This window comes from Harmonia axyridis, chromosome 1 (assembly GCF_914767665.1).
Source record: "Harmonia axyridis chromosome 1, icHarAxyr1.1, whole genome shotgun sequence".
NCBI classification, from domain to species: domain Eukaryota; kingdom Metazoa; phylum Arthropoda; class Insecta; order Coleoptera; family Coccinellidae; genus Harmonia; species Harmonia axyridis.
In genome coordinates, this window is record NC_059501.1 from 21,228,002 (window position 1) to 21,243,002 (window position 15,001).

The following is a 15,001-nucleotide window of genomic DNA, read 5'->3' on the forward strand; positions in this document are numbered from 1 at the left end:
AAAAACATATTTTTTCCAAAAAATTAGTAAATTGGAGAAACATTCCTGTGTTGTAATTTTTTTGTTTCTTAGGTAAAATTGTTCAGAAAAGTGATAAATGACTTTTTGTGGGAATTATAACTTACTTCTATATTTTATTGAAAAAGAAATATTCAAAACTCCTGTGAAAATAGATCCAATTTTTAGTGTATGTCTACATAGGTACATAGATATAGAATATTGTGTTGATTTGCTGTTATTTTGATTTAGTAGTATATATAACTATCAAAAATTATAAATAAAGATGTTTTTTTTCAAGGCAAATTTTTTTTAACTATCAATTCTCTCACTCGCACAACATTTTAGGAACGCTATCATTAAGAAAAAACTAGCCATATTGATTACCAACGTTCGGAATGGATAAGACACGACAAGAAGAAGAAGAAGAAGAAGAAAAATATCCAAAGTCGTTTCTCTAATATTACCCTTTTGAATTACAATATTTTTATGAAAATCTCTTAGACAACCTTCTGACAAAATTCCTTATAAAAATTTCAAAATTTCTCAAAAAAATGAGAATACATTTAGAGCTCTATATTTGTGTGTGCTAATAGATAATAATAAGTCACATGTAAAACTTTTCCCCTAATAAATAATTTGTTTGATATGAACTTTTGGGAAATCTCCAAAAAATAGACTATCATTAATTTGAATGAAGTGTCCATCGAAATAATTTTTTTTTTTATCAATCAATCAAACTTTATTCATTCAGTTTCTACATAATTTTTTACAAAACTTGAAATAAAATAAATCAGTATACATTTTAATCCATTATAAATAGCATAAAGAGAGGGCGTTGCCTAAGACAATGTTTGCAGGTGCCCCCTCATGAGCTTAGGCACAGCGCAGTTCTAAAGAAAAAGAAAAAAAAACAAATCAAAATAGCAGAGTTTAATTTAATTTAAGAGGTTGAACTCATCAAAATCAAAATCGAAGGCAGGGACATGCGCAAGCCGAGCGCAGTATGTATATGGAATTACACCTATGCGAAAACGTCCGAGAAGTAGTTTGGATTTTTATGCAGAAAAAGAATGATTTCATCTTTGAATTTTTTCTTATTTTGCTCAAATTGTTTTAGGGCACTTGGTAATTTATTGAAAAGTAATGGGCCGAAATACGTGATGAAACGTTGGGAGAATGAACTTGTTTCTTTTGTTTATTTTTTGGCAATCATCCTTTCATAAATCGAGGTGACATATAAAACTTTTAAATTTCAAACTGCAATAGATACGAAGATACGTATCTTCTCATGCCAATACTTAATCCTTTGAAAAGTCGGTGTAAATCAAATGCAATTCCGGCGTGTTTTGTAAATTTTGTCTAAACTTCTACTGAATGAAATATTCAAGTGATAAGTTTCATATGGGATATCCTGTATACTTTCCGAATAAAATTCAAATATTGAACTATAAAATAAAATAAAAAAAATTATACAATTCAAATAGGATGGATGAAATTTAGAAGGATTTTATAGCAATTACAAAGCTTTACTCCCTTGGACTTTCTGAAATTGATTCACAACCCCTAAATCCAGAAAAATGAATCAATCTGGCAACGCCACCCCCATCTGAAAATGAAACACCACGCGTTACGGCAAAGCTGTAACGCCACCGGGTGAGGAGTGACGTAACGTGGGGCTCTGATATCTCGAGGGCCAGAGTCAAGTGCAAGACCGTGGTGCGTCCATCGGTCCATCCAGTACGGTTTTGGTTGTGTTTGACGACGCGTGACCTGTACTTACCAGCGCCGAAGAGGTCCTGCGGAAGGACGAGCTGTTTACACTGGAAGGAAAAGGATACTAGGAGGTAGGTACAACTCCTAATTTGAATTCAAAATCTATTTTGGATTATTGATTTTTTGAAATTTCGAATTTCCCGCTTTTTTTTCTGTGGTTCGGTTTTTCTATGATGAAACATAGAATTCAATAAGTCTTTTTGTTTTGGATATTGAAACTTTTTTTCGAATAGGTTTTATATCAGTGTCTTGAAAATTGATGAAGTATAATCGAAAAATAAGTGGAGTCTTTAGTTAATGTCACTAATAGGGTAGCATTAATTTTGTAGGGGATTTAAATATTAAAGTGGAAGATATAATTTTCAAACTGAATAATGTACTATGAGCGCAGCATTAACTACATATTTGGGATACATATCGGTGTTCAATTTATCTTCCTCTGCATTAACCACAATTTATCTTAGATACTCTAAGAATAGGTGCAAGTAGCGTAAGCGCATTGAGTATAAATCTATAATTTATCCATGCTCAATGCTAGAAGGCATCGATTGCTAATATAATATTAAATTGTTTTTTGTTTATTATCATTATTGTTATTATTATTATGAATGTTACTCTCATTATTATATTGTTTTCGATTGATCTACTCATTCATTTTGCCAACGATCATATTATTAGATAGTATTCATTCGTATGTTTGAAGTTCAAAAAGTTCATAGAAAAAAAAAATATTATCAAGAATTCGTGGGTTAATATCGGAAGTTCTATTCATAGTTTGCTTCCAACACTTGGACTTCTATATTCTACCCGGATAGTACTATATTGTATCAAAACTGCAGACATTTTCACGGATTCGTTTGTCTGTGAGATGCTATCATCAATTTCGAGACATTCTGAGGAAAATGTCTTGGCACCCCATTGACAGATTATCGAGATTTGTGAGAAACAAATCACATATCATATGTAAATGACATCAATAGTGATCACAATTGTTATCCCTGAGGATATATGATTATGATTTTCCCATTTTCCCCCATTACAGCTCGCGATGCCTGGTTATGAACATTTCGGCTAACATATTTGATATTATTGGACATCAGATATATGGGGATTCAGTTATTATGGTCTCTTTTAAGAAAATCTCACAATATGTCGTTTCTCGGTCATGTGAATTATTCTGGAGTCATCTTGTGGCATGAAAAGATGTATGGAAGATCTTGGATTTTGTATCTCATTTCATAGCCAATGTGGAGCAGTGTATAAAAAATTATCGATGACGGTGCCTAATATAACCAAGGAAGATCATTTCTCAATCGGGTTCTGGCCGCCGAACATCCAAATTCCATTCAAACCAGAAATGAGAGCTCCCCGATTGATGAGCAAAAACCCCGAAAATTGCAAAAAATCCATTTTCGAAACTCCGTATCTCGAAAACTGTCCATTTTTGAGCTTTGTGGCTAAGGACTTTTCTGATCAGTTCATCAAGAACTACAACATATCAAAAATTCAGCCAAATTCACGGAAAGCCATTTCCCATACTAAACGTGCGGGGTCCTTTATCATCAATTTATTTAATTAATTATAAAGTTAATCCGTCCTACCATTATGATTTAAAAAAACAACGAAACAAAAATATATTCATTTATTGTTCCCTCCAGAATATAAACATTCATTTATTAGTTTTTGCTGAAAGTGAAAAACATCCGAAGCCATCTCGAAAAAAAAATGATTGATTGGTAAAAGTTTTTGGTCAGTTACTCGTTCTACTGATCTTTATGGACAAATTATTTAACATTCCTCTTCTTCTTTTTTTTTTTTGAGACAAATTCACTGTTGGATATATTATTAATTGTGAAAATTGAGATGAATTCAAGAAATAGATAATGGCGGGAACAAAATAACAAGTGGCGCTGAAACTCCATGTGGGTGTATGTATGTATATTATACTTAATTGTCCAACTTGGAGACACAACATTTTGACAATTCTTCAAACTGATAAATGATCAATTCCCAGAACTTTTCAAGCGATATTCACTAAATATTTCGAGATAATTCAAATTGTTCCACAAAAGTTTTATAATTGTTTCACATCAACCTGTTCTATCATAGACGTAACCTGCGTATGTATCTGCAATTAAAATACTGGTAGGTATCTTCTTCGGTATCTTCTGTACCTACTTGATTCAGTTTAAGCTGATATTTTTAAAAAAAACTGAATATATAAGTACATACTATAATGCCATTAGTACATATTATGATGTATTATATAATATTTAACGTATCTATTTTCTGAAATATATATCTCGTTTTCCCTTAGTCTATCAACTCTCTCCAATTCAATCGAAGAATTCAAATTGCCAGTTGACCTTCATTTTATTCAGATCAAAACACAACACAAGAATTGATTTCGACTGATAATCCACTCATTGGGCATCTCATAAGCTTCATAATAGTGGCGGCACCTTATATCTATAAAAAAATATGGACCGATCTTTTAATTGTATCTATCAAATTCAAATGATTTCCGCAAATTTCAAAAACTAGTTCTAAGAAGCTTAAAAAAACTGGGATTAGATGTTCACCCTCTTAGTATCTATCGCACAGACAATTTAGCAAAATTTTTTTTCAGGAAATAAGGAGCTGAAAATTTACCTAAAATCAGAAAGAAATCTGGCTCCCAATTTGAATACACTGATTTATCGATAATTGATAGTAATGCGAAAATTAGTCATGTATTTACATTTACAATCTTTGGGGTGAATAATTTAATACTTAATATCCTTCTAGAGGCGAGTGGTATTTGACGGCCACCTGTGTTGTCCGAGTTTAATATGAAACCGAATGGTGTTAACGCACCTTTAACTAGTGATCACGTAGAGAATTGCGTTGCGATCTTTATAATTAGCAGGGAGCCTCCGCAGTCTTTTCCCTAAATAAAAAACAATGCATTAATTTTATTTTAATAATTTAATTATTTTCACGTTGTATTACGTTTCTTCATTTTCATTCACATTGCGCAAAATATGACATAAAATTTCATAAGCCGTATAATATAGGAGGAGAAACAATCTCATATAGGTATGAAAATTTAATTTTTTCAATTTTAATGATTCTTTTCCGGCCCAGTCCGGAAAGTACGTACTTCCCGAACTAGGCCGGAAAAGAATCATAGAATCCATAGCAACCGAGATAACGGCTGACAGTTCATATGAAATTAGTTGTCAAAAATTTGCATGTTTTTTGATCGCAATCGCAATAAAATATGGAAAGCAGCAGCGATATTGTTATTTTACATGGTTGCCGAAAAAATATTGTACGCAACACGCCCGAAAATGTTTTTTTTTTGACTCACAGACTTCCAGGACTCGCTTACGCTCGTCCTGGAATTTTGTCTATTCGTCCAAAAAAACCATATTTTCCGGACTTGTTACGTAAATTACTATTGCATGTCTACAGCGAAAAAGTTCGAATATGTATCAATCTTCTTCAACGATAAAATTATGTTGAATAGAAATAAAAATCTTGAAATGATGAAAATTGTGAGAAATGTCCACCTTCGGCTTAAAGACAATCCTCACATCGAAGAACTGTAGATTCCGTTACCCGGCGAATTAGATTTGGGTCATTTCTTATTTGGTTTGCTGTATCTTGAAATCTATCAAGTATAATTGTTGATTAGATGTGATTCCAACATGATAGATAAGCTGTTTTATAGTCCACATTAATAAAAGTCTAACGGATTGAGATCCGGCTAGCGAAGTAGCCATGGCATTATGCACCCATTACCTATCATATTTATTTGGGGAATTTTCATCTAAGTAAGCTGCTACTTGTCTTCCTCTGTATGGTGGTGTACCATCGTACTGATGCCACATGGTAATGGCATATGGATTTTGCAATACTCATACATGTTCATAATGATTGTTGTTGATAACATCCTTAGTGAAACAAACCTTGTCAGACCGCATGATAAGTGAAATGAATATATTTTTTAGTTTGCTGAAATTACCTATTATCAACAATATTCTAACCGTTGTGGGACATCGCCAGCATGTGAAGCTTATACATTTCGTCTATGAAATGGATGCAACATTTATCTTTTCAAAACACACCATACGAATTTTGGTGATGAATGAATATTAGTAGCTACACGCTGAACATTAATTAAAAAGTTGCCAGGAACAAACTCTATTAAATTTTCTTCATTTTCTATATTCACTTCAGTTGGCCGAATGGCTTTCTTTGGAGCAGGATTGCATGTTTCTCGGAAGTATACACTAAATATATTGTGTGAGCAGGTGGGAGTCTATTCAGATCTTCGGTATTATCTAGCTGCTCTTCTGGAATTTTCATGAGAATATCCATATTCCAAGATTTAAACACAATATCTGCATACTCCTCAGTTGCGAAAAAATGTATTTAACGAGTAGACAAAAGTCTGGAAGTCTGCGAGTCCAAAAAAACTGTTTTAGGACGTGTTGAGTACATTATTTTTTCGGCGACAGTGTAGAATAATAAATCACCAATATACATTTCCTTTATATTATTTCTTTGTAGAACAATATTTCGAACATTTTAATTCTCAATTGTATCAAATATTGAAATTCGAACAGAATATTCTAATTCTAATTCTCATCTATATTAATATTTATATTGAAACATATATGAATAATAATGATAATAATAAATGTCTTTATTGGATAGATGCTTAGCTTTCTACTCAGGGGCGAAGTCTAGCCCTACATGCTCCTAATCAGGTTAGAGAATTTGACAGTTTCAAATTTTTGGGCCAAACAAGCCGAAATTAGATTTTCTGTTATAGTTCTGCATTTCCTCATAATCATCCATTTGTCACTTGGGCTTAGATTCTTCAGGCAATATTTATGATGTAACAGCAGATGCATTGAAAATTTTGCTATGCACATTTTCAAACTCACTACCGCATGAAAGTGTCAACTAATTTCATGTCAAATAGGTATCAGTCGATCATATAATATTAATGATCAACTATATTTATCACAATCATATCTACCAAGATTTTTATATAGACAATGATAACAACGATGTGATTTTTCCCGGCCTATAGTCGGGGAAGTACCTACTTCCGGGACTAGGCCAAATAAATAAATTATTTCAAATTATTGTTCATTATGAACGAATACGAATCGGAGCTATGTCCATAGGAGAAAAAATGTTCAGAATGAGCATTGAATACAATTTTCGAAGATCATGGTTCTGCCTCATTGGTATATGAACTATCAAGCGTTCCCGTAAGCACTACCCAATATAGTGTGCAACTTGTATTTATTAACACCTTGTAAATAGCAATTTGAACCAGAAGAAGAAAATTTACATCAATTATCGTAGAAAACAAAAATGCAACAATTCTTAACCCGAGTCTTGAACTAAAAGAGTAAATGCCATGAATTTTACATAGCAATTCAAAATTAAATTACATTACTTATAAGGTATACATTTATACATAATCAAAAGTTCGAAAAACATTTCTAGTGTCCATGTTGTTAATGATGCTCTGAATTGTATAGATACCAAAGCTGTTCAAAATACTACTCGCCCTGTATAATATGATTATTTTTGCTATATAAAAAATTTTGAAACTCTTGATTAACATAAAATGAAAGATTAAAATAAGAATTTAATAAGTTTTCCCCTGAGCTCAATAAATGGGGTGTTGAATAATTGGAGGTGCATGTTAGGTTGCAAGAGCGTTTCCTTCGCATTTTTTTTTCTTTCCATCCGCCAGAGGTTCTTCACTTATTACACCATTTCACCCCTGCAGCTGAATGAAATAATACAAATGTTAGAGTTAACCTGGGAACCCGTATGCTTTCCTACAACTAACATTCTTCTATCAATGTCAGATGGCGGTTTACCTAACGTATTCAAGAAGTTATTAGTGTCGCATTACCATTTGCATCCGTGCATGTAAATTAAAATCGACAAACTCCAGCGTGTTGGCACCACTTCCCATAGACGCTTCGAAATTGAAGGAAAAAGTTATGTTGGTAATACTGAGTTAGATGCCAGGTGTAGATACGCTGAAAATTTAATTATTACGTGTTTTGTAAACTGCTTTCCTGATAGATGCTCACAGATTCGGGAGTTTGCCAATTTAATCAACTATCTGTTTATCAAGTCTTCCAGTTCTTGTCAGATCCACAGGAAACGATAAAAGGGAACGATGACAATTTGATTTGTAAGAAAATCTGATATATCGATAACTGCGAGCACTTAGGCAGAGGGAATCAGCTTTCTGTTAACGAAAGTTTCGATTGTAATCGTATGGTGGGAACACTTTCAGTTTATTAGTGACTTTTGATATCGAACAGGTGGTAACCATATTTTGTACATATTAACTTGATAATGGCCTCTGTACACTTTTAACTCTCATAACAATAAAATACATAGATATCTTGCAGTCTTGAACAGTCTCGTTTGTTGTTAAGCAAATATTACCCACTTTTGTTGATTTGATTTGTAGGAGGGATGAAAAAGAAGTTTGCTATGATGCATACACTTCTGAAAGCAAGTTAGCATTTGTCGAATACCATTTATGCACATGAATGAATGAATTGAGTATCTATTACTAGTACATTAGTATTAAAAAATAAATTAAATTGTTTTGTCTTAATCATAAATATATAAATCAAAAATTCCGTACTTTTAAGGTAATTTTATTATGATTTCAATTGACCTTCTTTTTACTGAGTATAGAGGAACTTCACCCTAATGTAGATGCTTTCAACTTTTTTGTTGGAAATAATTTATGGAATGTTTGTTATCGTATTCTTATTTCTCCTTGCATTCATTCGGCAACAAATGCAAAATGACATTTTTAGCAGCATTTACCGACTTTATCCCGCAAATCGTAACATTATCATTACTGTATTTTTAAAATCGTCAAAATTTAAGTAGATATTAAACCGAAAGTTAAGATTATCCGATTTTTGTTACAGTAATAAACGAATCAATTTTCAAGGAAACGATTTCATAGGCAATGAGATTGTAAACGAAATGTTATTCATTTAAGAAATTCTCGATTAATGTAGATTGCGATTTCAGAAAAAAATAGTATATAATAGTATATTCTAAAAAAAGTTGCAGAATGAGCTCCTATTCGAGCGACGAAGGAGCAAGTTTTGGAACGCATGAGTGCAGTTGGAATTGCCTTCTGCAACGAGTATTAGACGATAGTTTTGTGAAATATTGTCGAAATTCAATGAAAAATTCAGATTCTACATCCTAGTGACTTTTGTATTGTATCTTGGCAGTTGGTGTGACTGTTACGAAAATTGACAGATTACGGAATTTGAATATGAATTGTACGTTTCGAATTTTGATATAATTTATGGTTACGCATTAAATTAGTGAATTATGTCTGACGAAGTCGATTTAACACCACCAGAATCAAGAGAAATTGCGAATAATATTGCAAATCATATCAATATATCCAAATTATATTATATTGACAATTATTGACGTTTGTTGGAATTCGATAGGATTTGAAGTCAGTATAGGTATAGACAACAACAAAACGAAAAATATAACTGAAAACGATGCTGCAATGAGTTCATTACAGCACTGTTTTTAGAAGTGTAATGAACTCATTACGATACTGAAATAGAGAAAACCACATTCCCGAACTGCAAACAATATTGGAAGAGAAACCCAGTCATGCTAAATATTGACGTTTTTCTAGATATTTCAATTCACTTGAATATTCGCATACTGCCAATTGTAAGCATAACAGGTCTTTTCCAGTAATGGTCACTTAGATTATTCGATATTATAATATTGTGGTGAGACCTATTGAAATTTTTTCGAATTTGCAGTATTATTCTTTAGAAACCGAAAATTTGAAAAAAAACAGGTTGCTGATAAACGAAACACACAGGAAAAACTGAACACTCTGTGTGACTGGACATTTTTTCATTTCACGTATTGCTAGAGAAAAAAGGCAATATTAGATTCCCGCCTCTTCCCTTAGATGAATGAAACACTGCGTTCATTTTGATATTAAAAAAAAACAGTATATTTTGAACGAAATCAATGGATTTTTATTTTATGTAGTAAGCAGGGAGGTATGCCATTAACGATGCAAAAACAATCTCATCCAAATGGCCATATGCAGCTTCATATGATTTCCATGAAATTATTCATGATCAATTTGCATTTTGTGGCTACATGTCCTCTATAGTTTCACGAATTCAATCTTTAAGATCTTAAAACGATTGTGGATTATTGGCATAGACCTTATCTTTCACGTGGCCTCAAATAAAAAAAACTAGAGGTCTTAAATTACAAGATCTCGGTGGCCTAATATGATTCCCTTTTCCAGATTCTTCAAGTCACTAAATTTATGCACTAGTTCTACTTTTGCCTGCCGAAAAGTTCTTCAGTTTTACGAACTTCTCTTCTTCTTCTTCTTCAGCCCGTGTCCATCCATTGTCGGATATAGGCCCCTTCCAGGTTTTTCCATGCCACACGATCTGTTGCCAATCTCATCCACTGTTCTCCCGCTACTGTTCTGAAGTCATCGATCCATCTCTTTTTAGGTCTCTTTTTACGAACTGTGAATGCATAATTTTCAACATTTTTATAGCGAATTTTAACAATTTCAATGCATTGTTGAAGCGTGTATCGTTCAAGTTTTAGGAATGGCGTAGTTTTTACTTTTCAAATATCCAAAAATGACAGCTTCAAAATGACAGATCAAAATGACAGATTCAAAATGAAATATTTTACCCTATATGTAGGTAGATAGATTAAGTTGTAAATACGACTTTCCCCTAAATGATAATACATAAAAAAACTTCTTCAATGAACTATATATAATCAGTAGTTATATCGAATTTGAGGCGAGATTCTTGTCCGCTTTTGTCCACTTCTATACAGACGATCTTCGAGTCACTCTGGACATTCTTGTTTCTAATGTTAATAGGCGCATCTGTGATTGGCCACCGGTATCTTACACCGTCCAGTTTTTTATATGTATAATTGCACGTTGCGCACACTGTGCAAGTGTACAAGGTGACAGGAAACATCATAGGTTTTATTAATATTAAATACTCTGATGCGAGTTTAGGTCTTTTTTTCATTTCAAGTACTTTCTGGCTACTGTTTTGAATACATATGTATATTAGATTTGCATATTTAACCATAAATATTTGAATGATGACCATTTAGACATGATATATACGCTTATTATAGCTTCAAAATGATTAATCTTCGACTAAATATAGTTGTATCGAGATGGGCTCTTTTTTAAATATCTAATGAATTATGAGAGTATGATCCATTCTATTTTGTCTTTTAACAGATATATAGGGTGATCAATTTATAATGAAATCAATTCTAATTGAATAGACACTCGAATAGCACAGAAACAAACTGAATTCAGTTCTTGAGCAAAATTTGACTGGGGGTTTCATTTCCTTATGATTTCAATACTTACTACGTTGAATATACAATTTTACATTTGGATCTCGAAAAACAGTTTGAAGATTCATTCGAAATTTTGAGTTGATCGCATCACTAGATACAGAGAAACTTAATAAAGATATCGAAAAAAAACAAATTCCATCGCATGTTGAGATTTTGCGTCAATAATACAATAACACAATTTCAGGCTTCGCGATTCAGTATAACAATAAATGATATCTACTACCGATTCGTGAATTTTGCGTTTAGATGAACAACAACAATTTCGATTTTGATGCAAAACTTCACGTTAATCGCACCACCTAAAGCATATAAATTTCAAGCTGAATAACAAAAAAAATTCTCAATATTTCCGATAAAACAGACTGGAATAGATTGAAATTTAGGTAATTATGAAATTTCAGTATTATCCTTTCATGGGATCTCTTCAACTAGATATAGATAAAATAACCAACTGTATGTAATGCTATAATAATAAATCACATCTTTTTAGGAGACCTTTTTTATATGACGTGTACTATTTCTCTAATAATATACCAGTGAATTTTGAAAATTTATTAATTCAAACTTTCAGATGGACAGATATTTTCAAATGCGTGAGAAACTTTTTCTTTTTACTTTTTTATTGAATGAATAAGTTTTTTTCCATACTTCTCAATTGTCTTTCAACTTCTTTTATATCTTTTTTGAAACAGTGTCGTATTTTAGTTGTATTTGGATTTTGCAAAATAAATGAGTCCGTTGATATTCTTCGAACACATATTCTGATTTGAGATTTTCTGAATCTGTGCTTTCCTCATTCAAATTTTTAAAATGAAAATGTATAATCATAATTAGTATAGCATTGATCCCGATAGAAAGAGCATTCTGTTTTGAGACACTCTATTATATGTGAAGCAAAGGTAAACATATTTCATTTTTCATAAGTTTCAATCATCTTGTTAAACAAAACATTCTTGAAAAATTTTACCAAATACACACTATTAACGTGAAATGGTTGAATCTCTTGAAGTTGTGCTTCAGTCATCCTTAAAGCCTTAGTAACTGTGAGGGCAGTTTCATAAACGAAAGTGTCGTTTTCCGTGAGAAGTTTCCTTCACAAATGAAACGTTTTTCATGCACCAATTTTGAGGTGAGAAAAAGGTTTGAAGTGTCCTTCCCCATAAAGTCATAAGAAAGGGATCCTTTTCTTCACGCATGTTCTATGACTGCAAAACATAACATCTCTCTGTTGTGTCATTTCCATCATACGTTATCCTCTACCACACAACCTTTTCTAATGAAATTATCATATTTGAAATGAAGGACCTTCATCTACTTTCACTTTATACACAAAATTTCAATTCAATTTCAATTTATATTAAATATTACCAAATGCAGACAATAAATCACTAGTTCTCAGAGTAGCAAACCCTATGAAATTTAACACTTACCCTTATGAATAAAAGAAAGCTTTCTTCAAAAGACGCTCACTTTCAAGCTTATTTTGAAGATGATCTTCTGATGAAACGGTCTTTACCAAAGGCAGGCTTTTAGGATGGATTATGAAACTGGCCTTAAGGTAGTCGAGTTTCTGTACTTTTTATGGGTAGCATACAACATTATAAATAAGTATTACAGTATAAGTTACCATTGTACCGATTTTTGTATGTGGATACTTTGGATATGTCTGACTATCTATACCACATGCAATTGTCAATAACCAGGAACATATACCAGTAACAACTTGGGCACATATATACGCTATTATCTGATATTCCATAAGAGCCCATTCCTCGGAAGAGAATTCCAGCAAAACATCTGTAGGAAATTAATTGACAATATGTAAACAATGATATTGATGAATTATCCAGGGCAAAATTTTCTGGTGATCTTCTCATATTGTATTGTATTATTTCTGCTCTCTACTACATTTCTCAGATTCCTCTGTTTCTCTCGATATCCCATCAATCATAATGATTCGAATAACAAATAAATGGGCAATTAATTATTGAAGTCCACATCCTATCAAGGTGTTGAAATCTTAACGAGCATAACTGTCCTCTATGGACATGCAGTTAACTCGTGTAGAATATCGATTGATTTGGGCTGGCACCCGAAGAAACCTATTGCCAAAAAATTTATTCACACCATAATATTTTCAGCATACATAATATTTCAGCCATAAAAATCATCGAACCTCGTTTTACCTAAGATTCTGTAGTAGATATCTTCAGCATTATTTATGGTAGCGCATAAATTCCCTAAGTTATGACAAAAAAGTTCAAGGACACATGTTTCTATGATAGGAATAACTGATATTAATATCATCTGAAATCTTGTAACGATGCGGTGATGAAACGCTGAGGCTAACATTAATTAATTAAGCAGAACAAAACCAGAAACTTCCAATACAATTACCATACGAAGATGTAGGAAAAAAGCCTATCGTTTGTGCTGTCTCCACTATAAACCCAGCTCACTCTGCAGGGTGCCAACTAATTATTAGATTATTTCGGTTATTTATGCATGAGAACAGAATTTTTACCCAGTAGTGGACTTTTAATAAGCCAATAAGAAAATCAATGAATTGACCTTTTCGTCTCGTTGAGTTGGCTATTGCGATATTCGTGATATTTTTGGGTTCTGCAACGATGTGTTTATTCCTCATGCTCAAGTGGATTATGCGTTAAGAAGCAGTTAAATTTTTATATTGGCAAGGAAACTATCCAGGATAATAACTGTGGATGCTCATCTTATGACGCATATAATTTGCAGTCATAAATGTCAATGATATCCTTCGAAACAGACCAACTTTGCGATATCTTTTCATCCATTGAAGGTGAAGCTGGGTCTATAACAATTATCGTTTCTTCAAATTTCACGGAAGATTTCTGAAAAGAAGATCTTTCAGATAAGCTCCTTTATGATTTAAATATACGGAAAAAAGATAACGAACTGAATTCCGTTGGTTACATTGAAATATGTGATTTGTTATTCAAAAATTGAATAATTGTGTTGAAAAATATCTGAATTTCATACAATGCTTCTACCTCAATGAATATTTCAAAAACTCTTTCAAAATATCCAACTGCATTTTAAAACTTTCATACTTTTTTGTTCTGTTTCTAATTCTAGTTATCACAAATATTTTTCAATTTGTGGCTGAAAATTTTAATCTATTGTCATTTATTTTCATATTGTATCTCTTTTCATTCAATGATGAATTCGATTATCTAATAATGAAAAAATGAGAAAAGCAAAGAAAAAATGAAATTGGAGCTTTTGAACGCTTGATAAGATGATATTAATTTTTGAGCATTATTTAAGAAGTGGAGGCGTTTGAAATCTCTCAACGTATTCTGAAGATCTGATGGGTGGACCACATTACTAATAAAGAGGCTTTTCGGAGATTGAACAAGGAGAATGAGATCTTATTTCGAGTGGCAAAATGTGGATTTGAATATCTTGTTCATGGTTTGAGGAATATTGAAAGGTATCGACATAGCTTCAAATCTTCAAGATGACTTCAAGATGAAATAAAGTGAAGAATATAAGAATAATAATAATGTTCATTCAAATTAAACATAAAAATTACACAGGTATTTATTTCGAGAATTATTTACCGGCTCCTGATTAGATTAGAATATCATGATTGAAAAATTTGCGAGTTTGGTTCATCTCAACGATAACAAACTCGGGGAATAGTATGAGCATCTAAAAATTTTAGAGGTTCATATTAGGTGCACAACTTTGATTCCGCCGTTTTGCAATAGATAGCTGTAGC

At 32.3% G+C, this 15,001-nt stretch overlaps 1 protein-coding gene across 1 annotated transcript in view; it reads left to right on the forward strand.

The window, feature by feature from the left end:
* Positions 1-1,684: 1,684 nt before the first annotated feature.
* LOC123682331 (paired box protein Pax-3-A) overlaps positions 1,685-15,001 on the forward strand; it is a 47,432-nt gene continuing 34,115 nt past the window's right edge. Inside the window, exon 1 of the mRNA XM_045620900.1 lies at positions 1,685-1,844. The gene's annotated coding sequence lies outside the window, so the exon portion shown is untranslated. The remainder of the gene's footprint in view (positions 1,845-15,001) is intronic.